This window comes from Serinus canaria, chromosome 1 (assembly GCF_022539315.1).
Source record: "Serinus canaria isolate serCan28SL12 chromosome 1, serCan2020, whole genome shotgun sequence".
Taxonomy (NCBI): Eukaryota; Metazoa; Chordata; class Aves; order Passeriformes; family Fringillidae; genus Serinus; species Serinus canaria.
Window position 1 is genome coordinate 101909795 of NC_066313.1, and position 26164 is coordinate 101935958.

Here is a 26164-nt window from a genome sequence, read left to right on the forward strand (position 1 = left end):
GAAGAATCTGACACACGTAAATCAGCACTGACCCATACTTAAGCTCAGTTGTCTCATGCCTTTTTCCTTTATTTTTGTAATATTTCTGAGTAGGATGAGAAATACTTTCATTAGATAATAATATTTTTAATTCTTTGTCTTGCCAGGAACTTTGTAGTATGTATTTACCTTTTATTATCTTAGTCATGCTAACTGCACTACTGTCCTGGATATTTGTTCTGTGTGGTTTTATGTGTTTTTAATTGAGTGGCATAATATATTTATTATTTATTCAGAATAAGAGTGTAAAATTTAAGACATACAAATTTCTGCTGAGTCATTATTAAGAATGAGAACTCAGATTGTATGACCTTTTTTTGCTCAGGTTTCAACATCTACTGAAAATGCAGCAGGGAAGCTAAATCTTTTATGTCTAATTTTATTATGTATTGTTAATCTACCTTTCTTTCTGAATTGATGACTTTGTTTGTGCCCTTCTGACCCATGCTGTTGATAAAGGCATTATGGCATATATGATATCTAAATTTAGTAGTATATATATCATAACATAGCTTTAGACTGATGTTTGTCTCTAACAAAAAAAACCCAAAAAACAAACCAAAACCAAACTAACTACCTTAAGAATATTTTTCATAGTATTTGAATTTATTAATTCAGAAAGAGTCTGGAAGATTACATTGTATTACATAAGATCATACATAATGTAGTCTGAAGTATTTATATGTAAGAATCTTTTTACTCTATTAAGAGGTGTCCTTAAAATCTATGTGTTTGAAAAACGAGTCAGAAGGCTGCTCAGAAGGCTATTAACTTTGTCTTGGGGATTTTAAGGTCTTCTTCAGAACTATTCAAAACTATTCTTGTGTCTAGGAGATAAAGAGGATGTAAATAAAGATAGCTCTGGACATTATTAGTGTAACTCATACGGATAGTCTAGAACTGGTTAATTCCCCAGCTACCAAGTGATAATCACAACAAGTGGAACACATCATTAAAATGAGAGCTGTTAGTAAGATAAGTGTGATTTTGTGCCTGGTTTCATTTGTTTATATATTTTGCTAATTTAGTCAAATGGATAATATATTGTTAAATTCTGTAATGAGTTATACAGAGTTATAGAAATAACAAATGACACGTTGGCATTATATTGACATTGAAGACTGAAAATAATTACCTCCACTGACATTACAGTGTAGTAGACACTGTATTGAAATAGACAGGTGTATTGAAATGGATTTAAAAAGTGCCTGAAAGCTCAGGTCATTAACTTGTAAAGAATAGTGTAAAACCTAATTTCCCCAGCAGGAAAGACCAATGTAGGCTCCCAAAAAGTAGAATCTCCAGACTTACATTTATAAAGGAAGCAAATACTTCAAACATTTACCATCTATTTTACCTTAATGCTTTACCTTTAATGTATGTCTACAGTGTTGTCACCATACTGAAGGTGAGCTCACATCAGCAGTGTTCAGGGGAGACCTGGCTTTGTGTGCCAGCAGCAGAGGAGCCCCAGGCCTGCCTGGTTCCACGGGCTGGGGCTGCAGCAGTGACAGCCTTGGTGGCTGCAGAGCCGCTGGCAGCTGAGCGTGGTGGCTTTGTGCTGCCTCAGTCATCTCCTCCCTCTCGACCTCGGTGTCTGCAGCATGAAGGGGAGCATACTGAGAGGATGCAGGTTTCTGACAGAGGAGGGAGTGCATGTAGGCATTGCAAGGTGCACAAAATGAGTTAATCTGTTTTGACTCTGTTATACAACCTTATTTTAAATGTGACGATCCTGCTCCTCTTCTTTCCCTCTTTCTGTTGCCATTCATATTTTGTGTTCTGCTTTCTACATCATCCCAAGGTTAATTTGTCAATGATAAATAAGAATTAAGAGACAAAATGTGGAAGGAACATCTCACTGATAGTGTCTGATCATTTTTGCTGTGTACTGAAACACCTCATCTCTGTTCTTTGAGGATTTTTTTAGAGTTGCAAACCCTGGGCAGGGAAGGGAAAATGTTATTTTATGTGTATGATGCCAATGGGGGAATGAGGATGGGAGATTGCTCCCACTAATTAGACAGTTAAAGAAATGGACATTTGATGATATTTTCAGACCAAAGAACAAATATGCTGCTGGTGTTGAGTGTAAGATGGACTGGAAAGGACTCTCTCAGATGTGTTAGATGGCAGGCACCCATGGGCTGGAGGGACAGCTGAGAGGCTAAATGCTCCCCACATAAACACATCAGACATATCATACCTGGCAAAGTCTTCACAAACTGAATGCTCCTTTCCTCTGAGAAACCTGCCAAGGTGATAATTTACAGAGTAATGCATTGGGGATTATATATTTTATTTTAATATTTTATTTTGTTCAGTTTTTATTTTATTTTATTTTTGATACAAGTTAGCTCAGTTTTTCCTCAGTTCTAGCATGATGGATGTTGAGCACTTTTGACATGCAGATCTTTAAACAAACTAGGAGCTTGGTGTGGTAGTAGTGGTTTCATAACCTGAATGAAATGAAATACAGTGGTTTCATAACCTGAATCCCTGTAAATGTGATATATATCTTGTGTCAACAAGATAGATATCATTCTTCAGTTTATAATAGTCCAGTTTTGGGAAGGGGATCAAATTTCTAGTTCCCTCACATAATATATTTTCTTGTAATGTTATTTTCCCTTAGGATGGTAAGTTGGTTTTTTTCTTTCCAAGTAAATAGGGAGAAAAAACAAACAACACAGCTAAAAAGGCTTTGGTTGATTGTTTTTAACATTTCCTTCTCTGGTTAAAAAAAATTAGACTGTAGATGTCTATAGTGATTGGTGTGATGACAAACCTCTGATTTCCTGGTCTTCAGGAAAATTTGATGAACAAAAATACCTGTGGGAGAATATGATGCATAAAAGTTTTAAAATTTGTCTTTTCCGCAATTAAAGTTTCATTTGTCTGTTGGGTTTATATGTGTCTTCTATGTTCCTCATTAGGGGGAAAAAGCACAGGAGAGGTTTGCAGTGAGAAAAAATGTGCCACATTTCAGAGATGTTTGTATGACAATGTTGGGATGCAGGCAGGGAAGCAAGGATTATGATGAGATATGCTCTTCTGCCTCTCTGTGCCCTCTGCACACTTCCAGCGGCTCTGTTTTAATAAGTTTCTTTGTTGAGAATTTGAAGAGCAGACCTAGTTTATTTTGTGCATTACAATCAAGATTAATAATTGCAGGAAAAGAGTATCTAAATAAAAGTTGTGGGTTTAGGTTTTTTTTTTTTTAGTTTTTGTTTTTTTTTTTTTTTTTTTTTGTTTCATGCACTTCAGCATGTTTTTCTGCTTTGAATTACTGTTTTCCCAGCCTCAGATTGGGAAATGACTAATAAATACATTATAGTCACTGAAACAGTAATTAAAATCTTTGTAACACAAGTTAACTCTTTCCTTAAATTATTATCAATTTGAATCAATCACCAGACATGACAAAAGAGAATGCTCTTTCTAGGAAAGTCTCAGAAAGGTTAACACATTGTTTGAAAATGAAATCAAGGAACATCTGGTTCAAATGAAAAGCAAAAGCATCTAAAATACTCTTCTTATAAGTTGCATAGAGCTGCTGAACAGTAGTTGTCTCAGGCATCTTTTGTCTCTGACTTCCCTTTAGCCAATTTTAGCCAGCTGCTCAGGCTGCTGGAAACATCTCTCTTATGAGGAAAGGCTGAAGGAGCTGGGCCTGCTCAGCCCTGAGGAGAAATGACTGAGAGGGAAACTCACCACTGCCTATGAGTATTTGAAGTGAGGGTATAGAGAGGATGGAGCCTTTTGCAGGCTCCTCTTGGTGGTGCCAAGCAACAGGGAAGAGGCAAGGGGCAGAAATTGATGCACAGGAAGTTCCACCTGAACATGAGGAAGAATTTCTTCCCTGTGCAGGTCAGTGGAACAGATTGCCCAGGGAGCTGTGAACGCTGGAGATGTTTAAAAACCATCTGGGCACAATCCTGTGCCACGTGCTCTGGCATGGCCCTGCTTGAGCAGGGAGGTTGGAGCAGATGACCCCACTGTAGCCACTCCCAACCTGACCCATTCTGTGGTTCTGTGACTCAGTGGAGACAACGTGGTCCCCACTCTGAGGAGCATGAAGGAGCAGACTTTCCTGTTCCTGGCTTAGGGACATGCTCTTCATCACTGCACAATGAGCAACACTCAAAGTATCCAGCTTCAGCTCTTATGTGTTGTATAATTCTACTGTTGATGTTAGTGAGGATAAACCTGTTCCTGCCAAGTTGACCACACTGCACATCACAGACTCCCTCACCTTTCATTTGCTCTTATTTTCTCATTCTGCTTTTTTAGCTTTTCTGCTTTTCACCCCTCATGGTTCATCCTGTACAACCTCAATTCAGCAACTCTATTACACTATTAGGTGTCTTGGTTATCAACATGGAAAAACCAAATTATTTTCCTTTTTTTTCTTAAATTAAAAAAAAAAATAATTGTAGGTACAGCTGAATGGTTAGTTTTCAAAAGCAACCCAAAAGTTAAACCCACTGAGATATCATCCTTCTCCTGAGTCACAAAGATGTGCAATTTGTCACAGTGCTATTGTGGCTTTAGTCCATACAATGCAGTCCTAACTGCTTTGCTGATGGAACCCTATGCTCCCCCTCACTGTATACAGCTTCATTTTTCTTTCTGAGCTTTATTTCCTTTGATTGCTTTTCCACTGCAGTTTAAAATTAGTGGAATGCTATTGCTTGCTGGCATTTACTGATTTCAGTGTGAGTTTTGGTAAGTACCTGCATCTGCAATGAATTGAAGAGATTTAGGTCAAGAGAGAGTCTAAACTCTTGAATTCCATTCATTCATGTAGCTCTGTCTTTCTGACCTTTGGCAAATCTCCCTGAATGCATTGCATGAAAGAGGAAATGCAGTGAGGATTGTTATAGAACTGATAAACCATAGAGTTTATTAACAACAATATATAGTAAACAAATTAGATGCAAAAAAAAAGAAGAGAAAAAATATTAGGAAAAGAAGATTACAGCAGGTAAATCTCTTTGTGACTTAACTAAAATACAGCAAGATTCCCAATATTTTGCTCCATGCAAGGGAGTTTCCCAGTTTATACGGAACTAGTTTAATACACTGCTTCCTCAACAGACTTTGATGGTAAAGGTGCAAAACAATCCCTGAGCTGTCTCTGGTGGATAAAAACTATAAAAGCAGCATTAACTCTGATCTCCTTCTCCTGCAGAAAATGGAAGAATGAGATCCTAGCTGATGAAAGGGGGGAATTTAAGGTGTGGGGCTTTCCAGGAGAGGTTTGTAAACTCAAATTGAAGAAGTATTTTTGGAATATGGAAAAAATGGAATTGTTTTTTTTAGGAAATCTTACATGAAAAACCACTCCTCTAATTTGATTTATATTTTTTAGGCAGCTTTCTGGAACATTTACACTTTTAAACACAGATTTGAATTTACATTCTTGCCACCAGGATCAACCACAGAGTCCTAAAAAACCTTATCAAACAAAGCAAGCAGAAAACCTATGAAACCAGTTACTAAGTCCATAATGGACTATGTAATTCCACCTATAAACTTTTTGAAAATAATCAGTTTAGCTAAATGCAAGTCAGATGTAATATAAGGATGTATTTAATAATTTAGACCTCTTAAATCAGAGTTTCTTCAAGATGAATCTATGAGGGAAACAGTACAGTCATAGGTACTTTTGCTTTATCTGCTGATAAAAGACTCAATAAATAACTGTTATAAAATAACTATTAAGAATCCATGGTGTGGTTGTATGGAAAATGTTTGGAGATATGACAATCACGTTGGTTAGAAAAGTTGTGTTTACATGAATGTAACTTTTGCATCACAAATTATTCTGGTTTCCATGCTGTACTGAAATATGAAGAACATTGCTTTGTACTGTGATGAAGAGCTGACCTAGTTTTTTAAGGTTACTTTGTGTTATAGTCACATATATTGAAAGAATTCAACTGTAACCTTTTATAATTAAGAATAATGGCTAGGCATGAGATCTGAACTACTTACAGGACTTAAAAATCAATTAATTTCTTTCTAGTTGCACTGTACTGATTGAACCCATTCAACAAAACACAAAATAAACTTCTGAACTGAGCTTTGTGAAATAAACTCAACCTGAGCTAATAGTTTTAATGCCTTTCTGTCTCTGATTTGTGTTTGATCCTATAATTCAAGTTGGAAATGGGGAAAAAGTTTTATTTAATCTTACCTGATGGTGTAATCAGGATAATGAAATATCTGTAGTATTATAAAGCTGGCTAACATCATGAACCATACCTAAGTGTATTATGCTGTTTAAAATGTGCTTATGTGTATGTAAATAAAATACAGCACAAGAATGCTAAATTTATGATTTGAAAAAGAATCAAATATGTAAAGAAGTATAAAAAAATGTAATGCTGTGTTAGATCTCTTGCAAAGCCCAGTCATGTTCATGAAAGGCACCTTGCCATGCAGCCACAGACCTTACCAAACTTGCACATAAAACTGTTTACATTTGGTGGTTTTGGCCATACAATAATATCGCACAGGGTGGAAAGTGATGCTTATAGATCATATGTGGGACACTTAGAGGCTCTCCCACATGGGTGCACAGTTTCCCTTCAGGTAGCAGCTCTGTGCTGCAGAACCTCACTGCTCTAGAGGCAGAAAAACTTGTAGTTTCCAAGCTAAGTTTGTTGCTCATATTTATACAATCATTTCTTAGCCAAAATAATTTTTTTGTCAGTATCATATCCTGATTTTTCTTTGCATTGATATTAACTTTCAGTTTCATGTCACTAAAAACATTTTAGGCATATTCCTGTAGTAAAACAGTCAAGAAAGTTTATGAATAAATCTCAAAGCAAGAATGGCTCTTCTAGTGCTTCTGAAAAACTTATGTATCCTTTTTGAACAGGACATTTTGTCTCTCACTTGTGTTGGAGTCCTCATTTTTCTCAGTCTCTTACTCAGAATACATGTCCTTTAGGAACTTCCAACATTTGCAGATTTTTCAAGAATTTTCTGCAAGACACCAGGAAATGCTTCACTGAAAATCCTCACTGCAGGTATTTGTAAAACTTTCTTTGCTTAGAAAAATCACTTTTCTCTTAATGTGACCCTTTATCTTTCAAGCATGTGTCACAATGCAATGGCAATTGCATGGACTCAGAATAGCACTGGTTCAGAAATTCCACCTCTTTCTCTGCAGACTAGGCAAGATAAGAGTAATAAAGAAATAAGTAAGTTTTAGTGTAATTCTGAATAAACAATTATAACTGTGTACAGCATTTAAAACTTCTATGTGTCTACACAGACTTTACAGTGATAAAATTAAATTTAGAGTACACCTCCAAACATGGACTGTGAACTGCTTGTACATCAGCCCTGATAGCACTGCTCACAGGATTTGATCGAGGCTGAAGGAGGGATTTAAGGCTTGTGATCTTATTTTCACTGCACATTTTTCTGGCAGCATAGTGAGGAAATGACTTTATAAAACAGCTGGAAAATCCATTTAATTTTGCCTACAAGAGCTATTGCATTCAAGTTGTTGGCTCAGCAACAATACTGCAGTGGTTGGCATGTGCCATTACATTTTGCTCTTTTTTCATTTATGTGCTGAAATTATCCAGTTCATTATTATATAGGCAGTATTAGACTAAAGATTTCAGAATTTGCACTGAGACCATTATCTTAAACTGAATATATACTTCAGTGGTCTACCTTTGATCTTACAGAGAAGACCATACTTAGGTGCTTTGCTGGCATGGGATCCGAATGTGCCATTCTTCAAAAGGATTGATACCACTGGTTCAAATAATTAAAACTATTTTATAATGAAAATTCACCCTTTCTCCCAGTTGGAAAACTTAATATTTGATGTGTAGCTTCAACATTTTGATTTCATATGTACTGGATGTTCTGTTTTCTATAAAAGCTTTATTTGTTGGAATCTGAGTTTGGAATGTCCTATGGTAACTCGGAAAACAGCAATAGGACATTTCTAGCAAAGGTATCTAAGAGTTATTTTATAGAGTTAGGATTTTCCTTCTTGTGATTTGATGTTTAGAAAGGTGGTACACAAAAAGTCCAGTAACATGGAAGATGAGGTGTTATCCCATCATGTTAGATACAATATGCTTCTTGTTCCCATCTTTTTCTATTACATAGAAAGCACACATTTAAATAAGAGTGGAGTGACAAAAATTATGACTTTTCCTCCCCTAAAAGACAATTATCCTGTTATGGGCTAAAAGTTTAAATCTTTAATATTGTGTTCATGAATATGTTCTATACAAATGCCTCCTTAATCTTTCTTACACCTTTAAGGTGGAGTTTATTTCTATATCCACCCGAGTATATATACCTAAAACCAAATAAATAATCATATAAAGAGGATGGTATTCTTTCCTGTTTGAAATTGTTACTAATATACTTTTAGTTAAATATAGTCTCACATTTTGTTGGAATTGCTCTTATGTTGTGAAACCAGTCACTTTACTAAATAATTAAAAATTTCTGTCCCTGAAAAATGACTTTTTCAGGAAGATGCTTTGTGGAATGACTCAAATTTGTAAGCATTTAGTGAAATGACTGGAATAACAGGCACTTTGTTACCCAGTTGCACTGCTGTACGTAGTTGTATGAAATCACAGGATCACAGAATATGAGTTGGAAGTAACCCATCAGGAACACTGAGTCCAATTCCTGGTTCTGCACAGTACAATCCATGTGTCCAAGAGTATTGTCTGAATGCTCCTTAAAATCAGACTCTGAAATCAGGTGCTCTGACCACTTCCCTGGGGGGCCTGTTCCAGTGCCCAATCACCCTCTGGGTGAAGAAATTATTCTGATATTCAATCTAAACCTCCCCTGACACAGCTTCAGGCCAATCCCTCAGGTCCTGTCACTGGTCACAGAGCAGAGATCAGTGCCTGCCCTTCCTCTTGCCCTCACTAGGAAGCTGTAACTGCAGTGAGGTCTCCCCTCAGTCTCCTCCAGGTTGAGCAGACCAAGTGCCCTCAGCCCCTCCTCACATGGCTTCACCTCCAGACCCTTCACCATCCTCATTTCCTTTCTTTGGACGCTCTCTAACAGCTGAATGTCTTTGCTGCCAGTGTCCACAATATTCAAGGTGAGGCTGCTGCAGAGCAGAGCAGGACAATCTCCTCCCTAGCCTGGCTGGTGATGCTGTGCCTGATTCCCAGGGCATGCTTGGCCCTCTTGCCTTGTCCATGTCCCTGTTTTTGAGGCTACCATCTGTGGCCACAGCTCTGTTCACAGAGAACAGCAGGCACAACTCTCTCCCAGGATTTTTCCTGGGGAAAGCAGTGAGGAGCTCAGAGAAGAAGAGAAAACAATTCTTATCTCTGCTTGCTGCTCCTGTCGTTTTGCACATGTGGAATGTGTTATGGAGATTGTTTACCCAGAGTGATTAGTTAACTGGATTCTGCTGAGGGTTGTTTGGATTGATTGGCCAGCTGGGTCAAAGCTGTGTCCTGACTGTCTCCAGACTGTCACAGGTTTTTCTTCAGTATCTTTTAGTACAGTATCTTTTTAGTATAGTTATACTACAGTATTAGTGTAATTTAGAGTAGCTTAACAAAGCAATTGTTCAGCCTTCTGAATGATGGAGTCCCCCAGCTGGGGGATTGCCTGTTTCTATGATAACCATCCTCATCCTGTAACAGGCTGATGTCATTTCTACACTGCCTTTTGCCATTAATATATTTGAAAACCTCATTTTATTGTCCCCCACAATTCTGACCAACTTCAGCTTCAGGTGGGCTTTGGCCACATGACTTTTCTCCCTACAGTGGCAAGTGACATCTCTGCCTTACTGTTTTGGGTAGTTTATTAAATCCTCACATTGGTGAAATTTAGCATATTAAAAACTGTAGCATGTAGGATGTTCTGCTGCAATACTGCTACAGAAAGTAAAATCTTCCATCAAAATGGTACTCTCAGAAGCTTTTTAGAATCTGATTTATACTTGGTTTTAGCTTGGTAATACTTCTTTTCATTTGTAACCCTTTTCAGATTAGATTTGAGATTTTGTCTGCAGCTGCAAGCATTGTAGAAGAGAGGTCACTGACAGCAGAGGGTGGAAGTTGGGGTTTTGGTTTTCTAGAAGGGAGCTTCATGACATCCACTGTTCTTTTTGAAAAGCAAACATAAGTTCATTAGGTCATTGATGGACTTATATTAGGAAAAGGCAATAAACTGTTCTTAGCACATTGCATTTCAATATAAAATAAAACTCATTGAACAGGCTTGGGTTCTTAGGGGAACATAAAGTCTCCTTTTAATTAGATATACGATGCTGCATCTTTGGCATCTTACTAAAAACATTTAAAAAGCATTGCAATGTTGGCTGTGGGCTTAAATTTTCTTTACTCACATTTCTTTATAACAAACCACACCAATATTTATACAGATATTGCAGATCGTTCACATTTCTGTTGCTTTGGACTTGATGATGATCCTGATGGGTCCCTTCCAACTCAGCATATTCTATAATTAACAGCAAAGTCTACTAGGTAGAGTGGCTACATGTTGTACCTAGATTCCACTAGGTACTGCCTGGAACTGCTACTTTAGAATGATTATATATATATATATATATATATATATATATATATACACACATGCACACATTTTGTATACTAGATTATATATGTATATATATTCTAATGATTGGTCAACTGTTGAAAAACACCATCTGTAGGGAACAGGAAAATGATTGTTTTTTATGAAAGTTCTTTTTTGATGTGTTTATAGCTGAGTGCAGCATATACTGCCAGTATTTAATTCTTCTAGCATCTACTCAGAACTCACATTTGTAATACAATGTGATAATAAAGTTCCTCCCCAAACCCTATCTAATAAGTATGCTTTCTTATTTCATTATGCCTGCTCCAATAACATCATAAAATCACCATTAAAAACATATTTTTGACTCCAGGGAAGTAGGCTTAGAGAAACTGCTTAAGGCTGGAAGCAGAAAATTTGAATAAAAATATTTTTGCTGTATGTATATTTGTAATTTGGGTTGAGGAGGAGGAAAATGAGGCCCCTTGCCTTGTGGATAGCTTGAGAAAGGAAATGGATCTTTGTGAATTTTTAAAAGTTTTATTTTTTACAATATCTCTTAATCCTTCTTTTTTTTTTTTTTTACACAAAAAAGCCTTGATAGACAATATGCTGTGTTTTTTAATTGTTTTTGCTTTAAAAATCACTTTTAGAAATCCATTTAGAGAGAAAATGAGCTGTTTCCCATATTTACTATGGAGGAAATCACAGATGATCTGCACACAATCCTATTTTACAGCAGCACTGTAACTTTTCTCACTTTGATTGAAATTCCTCAAGGCTTGATGCTAGTCCTGGAATTAATCCCTGTACTCCATACATATATCTTCATCTTGAAGGGTAGGTATGTCTTGCAGATGTTATTTGGTATAATTAAATGAGTAAAGAAAATCTTGTCTCTCATTTAATGCAATTGGATGAATTGATCTCTGACATCCATTTTCCCTGATTACTTTAGCGAGACAATTTACTCTAAATTGGCCAATCTTCACAATAAAAAAGAAATCACAAGAGAAATTAAATAAATAGGCAAAACTTCAGAGTTTCTATAGAAAAATACTGTGCAGCCAGAAGGTAAACAAGGATTTGGTTTGGTTTCAATTTATATTGCAAAGCCTGAAAAAGCTTTCTGAAAACATCCTTTGTATTTTCTGGTGGGATCCAAGTGAGTAAATAAAGACCTTTAGCAAAGATCCCACAAACTGATACCTGGAAAACATTCTTGCTGCTCTCTTCAAGAAGTCAGAGCCAAAGGTGACTATTGCTGTTGTAGTTTCCTCACCTTGGCTTTCTCAGGCCAAGTGAGATAAAATCCACATTTAGCATCTGCATTGCAAATTCACAGCACTCAGCTGAACATATCCCCAGAGTCTTAAAAAAATAGAGGTGTTTTGGATGTGTGTTTTATCATATTTAAATAGGTTCTCTGATGATATTTCACATATCGGGGAAAATTACTCACATCCAGGATCTTGAAAAAATGTCTTGCAAATTTGGATAGTTGAGTTTCCCATCAGAGCTGGGAAATGAGTTTAATATATTGGGTTATTTATTTAATTTTCCCCCTGTTTATTGCCTTTAGTCTCCAATATTTCCTTGGCCAGGTGACTAAGGAGGTCACACTAAGAATCTCACATAAAGTTTTCTGTTGGCTGTCATCTAGCTTACATTTTTCCTGTGCTTTCCATGTCAAAGTTCCATGAGTGACTGCAGTTTTAATGAAGTGACATTTAAAATTTTGTCTGATTTTCAAATTAATTTCTTATTAACATATATTACTCCATCTGCATGCCTGAAGATAAATTAAAAATTAGATAGAAAAAAAAATCACATTAAATTTGCATTTCATCCATTCAAACCCTTCAGTTTAATGTCAAAATATCAGAAAATGGTGTACTTTTGTTGGTGAAAATCTGAGGAAAATGAAGGAATATGCCTTTAGGAAAAGAGAATGAAATGTCTTTTTCATTTTTAGAGGTGTTGAATAAAATGTGTATGTTTTACTGAGATGAGGAGTTGGTCTACAGGTCATCTATCTCCTTCAACAGCATTGTTATTGGCAGGCTAGAGGAAAAGGTTCCTTATTGCTCTCACTCTGTTTCTGTGAATATTTACTCTTTGAAATGTGTCACTGCCTCCATTTCAGTGGCTGAGACTGCCCTGTGGCTTTGAACCACTTTGGTTTCATTCTGTGATTAATTCTGTTATTCTGTGAACTCAAAAGTAGAGGTTCTTTTCATAAGTTCGTTTTTCCAGAAGAGAAAAAGCAGACCTGTGGCTTGGAAGTGCCTGTACTGTGGCTCAATAGGAGCATTATTTTTGTCCCTAGTGGAAAGTTACATATCAAATGACATTGTGTGGAATTTGCTGCTTTCTGAAGCAGACTTTGTATTGGAACACATCAACATATACCTAAAGCAGGCATTTTAGTCATCCAGTCTTGCTAGGCAGCTTTAGTAAGAGGGCATAAGCAAAACACAAATTATTCCAATGATCCCAGGTCCACATACCTGCCTTCTCTCTTACCCCTTCTGCCTTCTCTCTTACCCCTTCCCAACCACAGTGAAGTAGAAAAGGTAAAACTGAATAAAAAGCTAGTGGGGAAAAAATTTAATTGTATTAACTGTCTCTTAGAACTATGAGACAATTCAAATTTCAGATTGTCATTCTAACAAAAATAATTTTATATGTATGGATTTTAAATATTTTGAGCAAATAACTCAAATACTTTCTCTTTCAGCTTGTAGTATATGGTATATTTAAATTTGACTCCAGACTTAGAGCTGTGGTAATGACTTTGGAAGATTTATTCATCCTTGTCACTACTATAAGGCAATTTCACACTTCCCTGACTCTTTAGAGGTGTAATACTGGGAAGTGTTAATTGACCAAATCCTCAGTAAGAGGGAGAGAAATAAGGGAACATGGAGTATAATTCTGTTTATGAGTTTGACTTGGAAATGACACGTCACACAACAGATATTCAGAGGCAATAAAACTTAAGTTCTTTTCTATTTCAATAAACTACTTTAAACTCTCAAATGGACTACTTGGATTACATATTATATATATCAGCTTTCTGTTATATATTACACATATACCAGGAAAGCTGGTTGGGCCAGACACTGACCTTAATTTGAAGATACACCCTTTCTTCTCTCATCCAAATGCTTCAACAAGAAAAGACAGGCATGGCTGTGAATACAGAATAGAAGGTATTTTCAGGTGTGGGGAAACTGCTGCAGTTACCTTGCCTGTAAAAATCCCATGCCTTTCCTGGATTTGCCAAACATTGTCATCTGTCTTTGCTCCTGAGGCTGGCAGATGTCAGAAGTTCCCCTTCTTCTTCACAGGCAGATGAAGTGAAACTTTTCCAATGAAGTCTGCGTGGATCTCAGAGGAAAAGGGAACGGGGCAGCAAAACAAACCCCTTGTTTAGGCAGACAGGTTGTGGCTATTCCTGTTCAGTCTGACAGGTCTCTTTCTCATGAGCAATACAAAAAAGAAAAATGGTTATTTTTCACTCTGTTTAAGAGCAAGCATTAGTTCCAGTTTGTGTCTTTTTCACTGTAATCTTCACCTTCCTCATCTGAGAACAATAAGAAGAGCCAGCAAAAATCAACCACCAATTTTTCTCATAAAGCATGTATTTAAACACTACCTTCTTCTGATTCTTGCTGAAGCTACACAATCAGCAAATATCTGGGCATGAGTGGCCTTAGTAACAACTGTGCTTACAGAAAACATGTCACTCTTATTCTGTTTTGTTAGTCATCCACAGTGTGTTTCTTTTTAAAAATGTCTAAAACTACCTTGGCTTTGGAGACAAAAGAGAAAGTGAAACAATTAATACCACAGAGCTTGCTCCGACTAAAATTTGCATTTTACCTTTGGCTCCTGAACTGACAGTGATTTGCATTCTCCCCTGCCTTCTCTCCCTCCTTCCCCCAGGTGTAAACTAATACTTCAAAATTTAAAAATGTGTCTTTGATAACCTTAAATTACTCCTAATACCACCTCGTCTTGTCATAACAAAGCAGGCTTATACTCCAAAGGGGACTGTGTGGTAGGTTTTACTAGATCAGTGGATTTATCATGGATTATTTTTAACTTTGGACCCAGCTCTTTGAGCTTTGTTCTGACTGACTGATTGAATTAATAGGAAAATTGAAAGCAAACCCCAGCTAAAGCAATGGGGTTTAAGGTAATACTAGCCAAGGAAGTTGATAAAACTCATATCCAGACCCTGTTAAAGACATAAAGGTCTCAGTCCAAGCATATTGTGATCCAGTTCAGGTATCTGTAAAAAAACAGGTGAGACCTGAAGGTAAATGTCGTATATTATGACTGGTTTGGAAAGTCATAAAGATTTTTATTTAATTGGAGGTAGGGGAGTAGAGTTGAGATTAAAATCAGTTATAAATCTCATCCTTTTCTCGCTGATTTGTTCTTACAAAAATAGTTTTGTTCTAGTATGATGAAAAACTACTTGCCAATTTTTTATGTCCACTGGAAGAGTGGGACATGCACAAGGTGAAAGACTGTAAGAAATTTGAAGAAGAAGATGAAGTAATAACCAGAAGGAAAAGAAACAAAATCAGAGTAAACTGGATAACGAACAGGAAGAGATAACCCTGAGAAGGGAATACATGTTTAAGTAGTACTGATTCTTTATCTCCACTTTTTAGACTGTATGAAACTAATTTCCTGGATAAGCATACTTAATTGGAGGAAGAAAACTAATCAGATCAGATTCAAAGTTTACTACAAAAATGATACTTTAAGGTGATAAACTAATCATTCTTTGTTCAATCTTTTACATCTCAATCATTTATTTTACACCACAAAGACTTGTAATTGTAAAGATAATGAGGTATCTGATTTTTTTTTTCTATCTTTCCTACTTTGTCATTGTCAGCCTCTGAGCCTCTCAGTGCATCATGAGCAGATTTTTCATTACAAGTCTCTTCAGCAAATCTAAGCCCTTTCAAAGGGGAACAGCCCTGTGTTTTCTCCCTGAGAATCCTGGACTAGTGAGGTATTAAAATTGACTGTGTCTCTTCCTTTAACTGTGATATAACATTATAATTAGTGCAATGAATGAGAAAAGAGGTATTAGAAAAAAAATCAAAAGAAGAAAAAGGGGAAACTTTGAACCAACTAGGGTCAAACCCCTATACTGGTTCTGTCCTTCAGGGTTGTGTTAAAAAGCAAAATGCATCCATTTGTGCCTGGCCATTTAAAACAGTCCATCTGAATCTTTAATACAATCAGGCAAATAAAATTGTTTATAGTTAGTTATTCTGTTTTTATTGCCTTCTCTGTCTGAAAATTAGCAAGAGAAAAACATTTCTGAGTTGGTTTAATAGAATTACTTGAAAGAACAAGGTTTCGGGGTCTAAAGATTGGAAAATTACCACAAGTAATTTTACTCTTAAAATTAGTTTTGGGTTAATCTCTGTCTCTGATAGAAATAAAGAAAGTGGTTTTCCTTCATATTTTTGATCAGTTTAACGTGAATGTGAGCAGCTCTTTTGAGAAGGTTGGCTATCAGATTCAAATGTGCCTATGATCTTGCATAGATGTCAGTGCTTGAAGCATCTCTTTAATTTAGTTTTTCTTCTATCATGTCAACAGCTCATCCCTTCCTTCCAAACAGAAATAATATAGGGTTAACTAGTAATACATAAACATTTTTTTGCTTAATAAATGAATGCATAAAAATTCAACCCTGCATAGGTAGATTATGTACTAACTGTGCACCAGTGCATAGTTCATAATTGTCTTGGATACCCCAATGAAAGTGAACATTTAAAATCACCAGTCAGGAACATCCCTCTGTTTCTGGATAAAATAAAACTCAAAATAAACATACACATTTTAATATAAGCATCCATCAACATGGATAAGTTTTTTAAAACAGAATATTTTAAATCTTCTATTAATACAGACAGCTGCCCAGTTTCTGAGCACCTTCTGGAGATGGGTACAACCATCACCAGCTCTATGATCTGCAGTCTAAGGGCTGTACTTGACAATCAGACAAACAAGTCTGTTGTCTCCTTGCTTTTTAGGTTTTGTAAATGGGCTCACAGCCCTCACAGGGAGCAGATTTAGTAGTTCTATTTACTTTGGGGCAATTACATAAATTTCCTGTTCTTAAAGCTTTATTACCATAATAACGACAAGTAGCAAGAATAGAAATAAAGCTCTACAGTCAATCTAGAAAGAATAAAAATGAAGCTCTACAGTCAATCAGGGGAGTGTGAATGAGTGACAGAGTGAGGAAGAGAAAATAATAGATGGCATTTTCTGGCTGACTAGGACAGGTCAGTAAGGGAATAATTGCTTGTAGGATTTTTTTTAGTGGCACGGACAGAGGAAATGTCATATGTGAACTGTAAATACAACACTGATAAGATTGGAAAAATTGCAAATATATATCATTATGTAAAGTACTTTCCACTTAGTCTGACAAAATCAAAAGCCATCTTGGGCTGCCTAGCTGGTAGGAGAGTATTAGGCATTCAAGAATATGATTTGTGCTGAGTTGATATAGACACCAAGTAAAGGTCAGATGAATCCCGACCTATAAATATGTGTTTGTTAATTTGTTAAATGAGTTATTTTCTTCCAGACATAGAGAGCTTTCCTCTTGGATATCCCAGTGTTATCTTCTTCATCCATGGAAATCAATGTAATTTAATGGCTAAATCAATATTTGGGATCTTAGAGTCGAATGAAGAAGTCTTTATTAAGATTCTGCTAGGTAGGACACAAAAAAGAATATAATTTACAGAACTGTGGTTCCCAGAATGGCTGAGAGAGGAAGGCACCTCTGGAGGTTGTCTAGTCCAACAGGTTCAGTGAGAGAATTGCCTGGGATCATGCTTGGTTGGATTCTGAGTGCATCCAAGGATGTAGAGTCTGCAATCACCCTGGACAACCTGTGGCAGTGTTTCTTCATGCCCACTCTTTCTTACTCTTACTCTTACTCTTACTCTTACTCTTACTCTTACTCTTACTCTTACTCTTACTCTTACTCTTACTCTTACTCTTACTCTTACTCTTACTCTTACTCTTACTCTTACTCTTACTCTTACTCTTACTCTTTTACTCTTACTCTTACTATTTTTTACTCTTGGCATTTCCTGTGTTTCAGTTAGTACCTTTACCCTCTTGTTCTGTTGCTGGGCAGCACTGAGAAGTGTCTGGCTTCTGCCTTCCTTCTCCCATCAGAGATTTTCACAGATGGATAAGATTCCCCTGAGCCTTCTCTTATCCAGGCTGAGCAGCCCCAACACTCTCATCCTCTCCTCATGTAACAGTAGCAGTTCCTTAATCATCCTCATGAGCCTGCACTGGATGTGCTCTGGTATGTCCATCACCCTCTCTCATACTCAGGAGTCCAGAGCTGGACCCAGCATTCACAGAATCACAGAACCAACCAAGTTGGAAAAGACCTTTGAGATCATAGGGTCCAGCCTATTCCAGATGTGCATCACCAGTGCTGAGCAGAGGGGAGGTTCCAACCACTAGACTTCACCTCCTGGCAACACTTTGCCTAATGCAGAGTACCATTGCCCTTCTTGGCACCAAGAGCACTTTGCTGGCTTTGTCAAACCAGGATCTATAAGACATTTTCTGTCAAACTCCTTTTCAGCTGATTGGCCCCTATGTTATACTAGTGCCTGGTTTACATCTTCCTGGGGATAGGGCTGACATAGCCTTTTGCTGAACTTCATCATGTTCATGTGCTGTCCCATTTCTCCAGCCTGTTGAGGTCCCTCTATTCAGCTGTGCTGTTTGGTCTATCAGCCACTCCTCCCTGTTTTGTATCATCAGTCCACCTCACTTTTCACTTAGCCAGATTCTACTCCATCAGCTTTTCTGTGGGGATGACATGGGAGACTATAAAAAACCTTGTCAAAGTAAAGGAAAACAGCATCCACTGCTCTCTCTTAACCCACCAATCATCCTGTTGTAGAAGGCTATCAAGTTGGTTAAGAATGATTTTCTCTTAAGTCCATGCTGACTGTTACAAATCACACTACTGTCCTTCATGCATTTGGAAAGGCTTTACAGGAAGATTTTCTCCATCAATTTCTTAGGGACTGAGGTGTGGTTGTCCAGTCTGTGGTCTTCCAGGTGTTTCTTCTGTATTTTTCAGAATAGAAGTGTCATTGGCTTTCTTTCAGTCCTCACAAAACTCTCCCGATCAACATGACATTTCAAAGATAATTGAGAGTGACCATGCAGTGACATTGGCCAGCTCCCTCCACACTTTTGGGTCTATCCCACTTGGTCCCATGGACTTGTGTCTGTCTATTCTCTTTAAATGTTTCCTAAGCTCACCCTGCCACAGTGAAAAATGATTTTTACCACTGGTCTCAGGGGCCAGCTGAAAGCCAAAGGCGAATAAGGCATTCAGTACTTTGGTCTTTGCTGTGGCTTTTGTCACCAGATCTCCTGACCCATTCAACAGCAGGCCCACAATTTCCCTGACATGTCTTCTGCTGCTGATGTACCTCCAGGAATCCTTCTTGTTGCTTTTCACCACCCTCATGAGATTCAACTCCACACAGACTTGTCCTTCCTAACTTTGTCCCTGAACTCCCAGACGGTGCCTCTCTGCATTTTCTGGGTCACCTGTCCCAGCCTTTGCCTCTTGCCCCCTTACCCTTCATGTTTGAGATTTTCTGGGAGTTCCTGTTCATCCATGCAGGGCTCCTGCCACTCCTGCTTGACTTCCTGCTCACAGAGCTGGGCCCTGCTTGGGAAGTGACACATTTCAGTGGCAATTTCACAGTTCAGCATACCTACATACATTCCATTTTTGTGGCTCAAGCCCTAGACATATTGAGCCTACTTTAATCATGACCTTAATTTTACTGGTGCATTGTTCTGTCCCTAATTAGCTAAATAAAATTGCAATACTTTAGCTTGATAATTAGCTTTCTTAAATGAATATTTGCTTGCTCACCAATTTTAATAAAATCAATGAGGGATATGCAGATTTGGGTTGCTCTAACAAATTAAAATATGGTACAGAAACTATGAGGGCATGGCTAGTGTCAAAGATGTCATTTTTAAACAACTCAGTTCATCTTTCAAATGGATATTTAAATATTTTTAGACTGTTATTCTTAGAGCAGGCAATGTGGGTTAAGAAGATCTCCCTTGACTTCACTGGGAAGGAGCAGTAATGGCTCCTCAGGCCAGGAGCTGATGCAGAGCAGTAAAGAAGCTGATCTTTGAGACAGCTGAGCAGTGCTGTTCATTGCTTTCAGTTCTTTCTGAACACTACAGAATCACCTCAGCTTCTCTATGGCAATGGGAATTGCACTCATGACTGGGACTTACCCCAAGAACACTGTGGTTGTAACCTTTCTCCTTCAGTATGCCATTGAAACTTTTTTATAAAGCTAGGGGTGAGAAAACTATGAAATGTACATGTTTGTATTGGTCAGACTAAGTTTGTCAGGCACCCTTCTTCTGAACTAGTTTTTTGTCTTCTAGTACATCACACAGCAATAAACTACTTGTTTGGGATTGGGAAATGTAATGAAGAACTCTTGGCCCTGACATCCTCCACTGTGTACTTAAAACCAAAGCTTGTGTCTGTATCTGAGCATCTTCTTGTCACAGTGACTGCTGTTCAGTAAGTGTTACTGGAGGGATTTCCACCAATAAAGGATTTAGAAATCCCAGAAGACATGCACTGTCAGAATCCATGGACAAGCTTGAAACTCTACCAGCATGCAATACTTTGGGAAATCCTTGCCCACGTGCTATGGTGCAGTCAACTGGGAGATGTTATCTGTATTTTTTTGTCAAGATGTCAGAAGATAAACAAATACCTCAGTCCTGGGTTAATCAAATAATAAACACTCAAAATCTATTATGTGAGAAAAAAAAAAGGAGAAAAAAGATCTAGGTAACAAATCACCTTAATTCAAAGCCTTTCCTACTACTCCTTTCATGAAGTAGTAAAATACATAAACAGTCTCAGCTCAGGACAGGACACTAAGCTGGCATAAAGCCCAGATTCTGGACTCTGACATTTTGCTGCATAGCTAACTGCAGATAATAATAAAGCACAATTTTAACAAATACAGATTTGGTTGTTGAATATAGAAACAAAATTTTGGTAAAAAATACCAGAAATTTTAATCGTAAATGAGTTATTACAATCTGCTTGAGCAGCTGCATTAAATGTCTCTGAAAGCCATTTAGAAAAATGAAATGATGGGTGACATTTAGTTTACATAGTGGGTAATATAAAAGATAAAATAATTTTGAAATATAATTGGTAATAAAGAGAATGCATAGTGTCTTATAAATATGCTAACAAGCCATTTTAGTGATATTTAGTATAGACATACTTAAAAGCAGTTAATAATCAGATCTTCACATTTAATGATGTTACTGTTTAATGGTGTTTCACTGCTTGATCCCTGAAATTATGTCTTTAAATAATGTTACCAACTGTAACCACTACTGTGCTATCAATTAATATTTGAAATTGTCTGTGATGGCAAGAAAAAGACACACGTAACATGCTTGTGTAATAAAAATCTCTATTAATGGGAATTTACTATGTGAGGGAGAGGATTTTTGTATATGGCTGATTTCAGTGCTGGTGTTCCTTTTAATAGCTTGATAGCTTTCAGCAGGGGATTTAAAAATTTCTTAGAATTATTAATTTCAAGGCTAATCATATAATTTCAGAACTTTCCGAGAGGACTGTCAAAGGGAAAGGATTTATATAATCAGTTATCTTGCTGAAAACCCCCTTAACCTGTGAAACTATAGAGTGAATATGAATGAACCAAAAGCCAATCCATGCAGTTATTCATCATGTGTGTGGAGTAATTTTTATTGAGCTAATACCTAAAGATAAACAAGACTTTAAAAGGAAATATATTTATTTTTTTCCAAAACATTGTGAGAATTTATTATCACTAGAGAAAATATTGGCGAGTATCTCTGTGCTGTGAACAAAATTTCTTCAAAATCTTCTTTGGACACATGCCCCCTTTTTGCATATTAGTGTGGCAGTGGAATAGATGCAGGTAGTGCTAGGGGGCTCTGTGCCTTGCTGTCCTTTCAGCTTAGTCATTTAGGCAGTGCCTTCTGCATCTCTGCAGGTCAAAAGGCACCTGCTAAAGTCAAAGCAGTTTAAACAGCAGTCCTTTGCTACCTGGATTACTCTGAAGAGGACAGGGGTAGTCTCAGGTTTGTAACTCTGAAGATCCATGCAAGGGGAATGGACCAGGAGTAAGTCAGGGAGTCCTGGAGGAGGAGCTTTTCTTCTTTTCCATCATGACTAATGAGTCCAGAAATGAGAAGTGCAGTGGTGTGGATCTGCTCCAGGGAAATCCACCCTGGAAAAACCCTAGCATAGGGACCCATCCTTTACCACTTGCACTCGATGTGCAGGCTAGGAAAGGAAAGGTGTATTTAAGATATGGAAAAGAGATACTCCTGTCACTTTGTTGCAGTGGTGTCAGATAGTCCAAGGAGCAGGAAAGTCAGCAGTTTTCACATTGGCCTGTTTTCCCCTGCACTACTTCTGCTCTCTGTATCTTTCAGAATACACCAGTGCTGTAGGTCAGAAATTCCTATGGCAGAAACCTTCAGTATTTTTCTGCAGGGTGATTTTTCCTTTGTTCTGGAAAGGGATATCCTTAAGATTCTGTTTTGTCTGCTCTCATTCATAGTTGCCCAGAGAAGCTGTGGGTGTCTCATTATTGGCAGTGTTCAAGGCCAGGCTGGATGGGGCTCTGAGCAACCTGATCTAGTGGAAGGGGTCCTGCCCATGACAGGGACATTGGGAGTAGATGATCTTTAATGTCCCTTCCAACCCAAAATATTCTATGATTTGGTGCCATAATTTCTAGTGCTTAATTGCTCTCCCAGGAAAAGTTTTTTCTTTATGTCCTTATATATGTCACACAACTCTTTGTAGAAAAAAAATGAGAGGTTGCACAAATATGATGGTGAAATTAATGCAATTAATTCAAGATCATGTGACTGTCACAAAAATATTTCCAATTCAACTTAAACTTAAAAAAGCAACAAACCAAGACCATAACTTTGTGTGCGTGACTACATTAATTCCTCATTCTCTATTGCATCTGGAACCTTTACACTTTATTCATCTACTGACATTAATTTTCACATGCTGTGATTTTACCAGCAAAATTATTACTGACTCTTTGTATTTTGTTGCAAGTGCCCTCAAGGTTTCTGCCCACTCAAAGTTAAAATAGTGGACTTTATATTGCTCCCTAACCCCTCCCATGCCAGTGTATTTTCAGACCACTGAAGAAAAGTATTTGGTTTATCAGTCTTTTTCCATGATTTCTGATTATCACATTCTGTTTTACCTCAATTTTTAATTAGAAGCTTTTTTTGGAGTGATGGAGGTCTTGTCTTTAAGTGTGTAGGCATTATAGAAAATAAGCTTCTGGTTCATGTTTGGGTTCATGAAAGGTGCAAGAAATAGTACAGAAACATTTTAGAGTTAATTGCAAATATTGGTGTACAAAGGAAAGTTTGAAACACAAATAAAAAGTCTCATAAATCCAATCTATGACAATGTCAAGTTTTTGGGTTTTTAAAAAATATATTTTGCAACCAGAAAAATAATGCCTTGGTCTTACACCTTTTAAAAACTATCAGAAAGCTTACAATGTGAAACTAAGTTTATTGATTATAAGAATTCCTTTATCTTAAATCTCAAGATTATTCTTGGAATTATATTGAAATGTTATTTGCAAGGAGCAGAGGATGGCACTGTTGGACTGCAATTAGAGGTGATACAGCCTGCATATCTTGAATAACAACATTGCACTACATTGCAGAAATTCTGTCAGATGTCTTACAAGAAGAGATAGCAGGAAAAAGATTTCCACTCGTTCTGATCACCAACATTGTGCTTGAACTGTAGCAGTGAGATAGGAAAAATGATTCTTTTTTCAAATGGGGTGTGGCTGGAGAGTAATGGAGAAAAAGTGGGTGAATAAAACCAAACCATTAACTCACATATTTTGGTAAATAAATTATTAGTATAATGTTGAAGGGCCTTTCTGGCACTGAGTCCTTAGCTGTGAAGTGCCTGAGGTGCTGAGTCTTTGCAAAGACTTTGGCTCTCTGAGGTGGGCACCATGGTATCCACAGGCTCTTCAGATAAAATAACCTACAGAGATTGTAACTCACATAGGAACAGAGGATAGACCTGCAAACCACTTAAAAAAAATGGGCTTTCTATCTCAGATATGTATCCATTCCATGTTGGTATAGGATACTGCTAGCCTGTTTCTCCAGATTTCACAGGAAGATTTTTATCTTAAAAAGATATTCAATATAGTGAAAGGGGAAGAATCATATTCCAGGAATGTTAATATGAGTATTTAAAAATTGTGCTGCCAAATAATTCAGTTTTTTTATGCAAGAGGTCATTAACTGTGCAAGCTTCTGAATTTTGCTGTCCAGGTGTTACCAATAAAACCAGCATTCACTTCAATAATTTCTCTGTAATTCTAGCTAAGCTTAAAAAACAAAAAACCCACACCTGCACCTTTTGCTTAAAGAAATTAAATTTTTCATCTAATCTGGCTGCTGCAGAAGGCTCACTTGGTCTTGGTCTAGAAAATTTTGGGAGAGCATTCCTTTTGTGAGAGTAGTGGGAACTTTAGTTGGATACACACAAGCCACCTTGCAGTTCAACAGGGTTTGTTTTCCAGGATTGCTTATGCTGCCAAGTACATTGAGACAAACTTGGAGAAATATACTAGTGTCTGCTAGTATTATTTGCAGGTTATTATCTCTTAAAAATAGGATCTTTGAAAAATAAAATTAAAGTAGAAGTAGAATTTATTTGAGACCATGAATTTAGTTCTGAGAATTTGGCATGATCATTTTACTGCAACTGGATTGGCATTCAACACTCAGACCATTGCAAACTGCTCCTATAATTTTGCATTGTAACTACAAACCCCAATGAAATTCCATATTTTCTTGAGAGTTTTATGAATTCAAATGTGATTCTCAATAAATCTCAGCTCAGTTTCATTGTAGTAAGACCTCAAAACAAATGATTTTTTTGGTGTTTACAGTTTTTATAATAAATCATATTACAGAGTTCTGCCAATACACATTTTCTCTATGTTAATAATGTGTCACTGTTGCCTTATTTATTTTTATTTTACAGCAAAGATATTTTTTTCCTTTTTATTTTTTAAAATTCAATTGAGTCATGGGAAGAAGAGAGAAACTTTACATTCTGAATGCCTATTTTTTCGTAGTACTTGTCTCAGTCATTCCCAGTTTTATTGGCTCCTTGTGAACAATGAATGCACCAAAAGTTATATTGTCAGCAGTTGTGGTTTGTTTTCTTTCCCCAGTGAGAAAGATTGTGTGATTTAAGCAAATTATTATGTCTTTTTACTAGGAATAACTCCTGTAAGAATTTAAATTTTAGGAATTCTCTTTAAATTCTCCTCAGCAAGTGTAATTTAATGCTCAAAAATTAATTTACATTGGTCTAAATTCTCAATAGTCACATGGTTTATGGCCTGAAGGTATCTCAAGGATACCTTGTGACTATTTGTACCAATTTTATGTTATCATTACTCTGGTGACATTTCTGGTTTCTCATGGTTTTCACTTTTCTAAAATACTTACAGCATAAAACCTGTCAAAACAACAATGATCAAACATAAAAACGAACATACCAAACCCCATAAAACTATTGATAAAAATGCAATGTAATGAGCAGCTCTATCACAGCAGTAAGAATCCTCAGATTTTTCCATGTGCAGTCTCAGTGTGCAGACTTTCTAAACCTGTCATCTTTCCAGAAAAATCCTAGCAGAGAAAACCACCATGACAAAAAATAGTGTCTGAGATTATGGCATCTGCAAATTGCAGCCTGCAGAAGGATGTGGCAGCAGATAAGTAGTTTGATAGAGAAGTAGACAAATTCTTGGACTATTTATCCAAAAATGGATCAAATGACATCTAGCCAGGGATGTACCTCTAGCATCCCTAATGTATGAGCTGCTTAGGAGAAGGGATCCCAAGAACTGGCCCAGCTGGAGGGATTGGTTTAACCAGAATCTTCTTTGCCTCTGCCCTGGACTGAAGCTTAGGCATCCATGGATGCTTGGTCAGACATAGCAGTGCATTGATTATATTCCTACAGTTTGCAGGGCAAACTTGGGTCTTCACACCATTGCATGAGTTGGTTTTAACATTTAGAGTTTGTGAAGCTTTGGAATAATGCTGCAAGAATATTCAGGACTGCTCTCAAATCTTTAGTTAGGAATATTCAATATCCTGTTAAATGAACCTTTTAAAAGAAAATGAATCAGATGTTTTTGTTTGAGAATGAAGTTTTTCTTTGGTTTAATTTTTTAATTGAGTGACAAGAAACATTTGTCTCAATAAATAATTGACACACTAGGATAACTTTGTGCAGTAGCTTATTCATTTGTAGGCCCTAATGCTGCTTCTTTGGGTTAAATGTGTGAGCACAAGTTCTATTTAC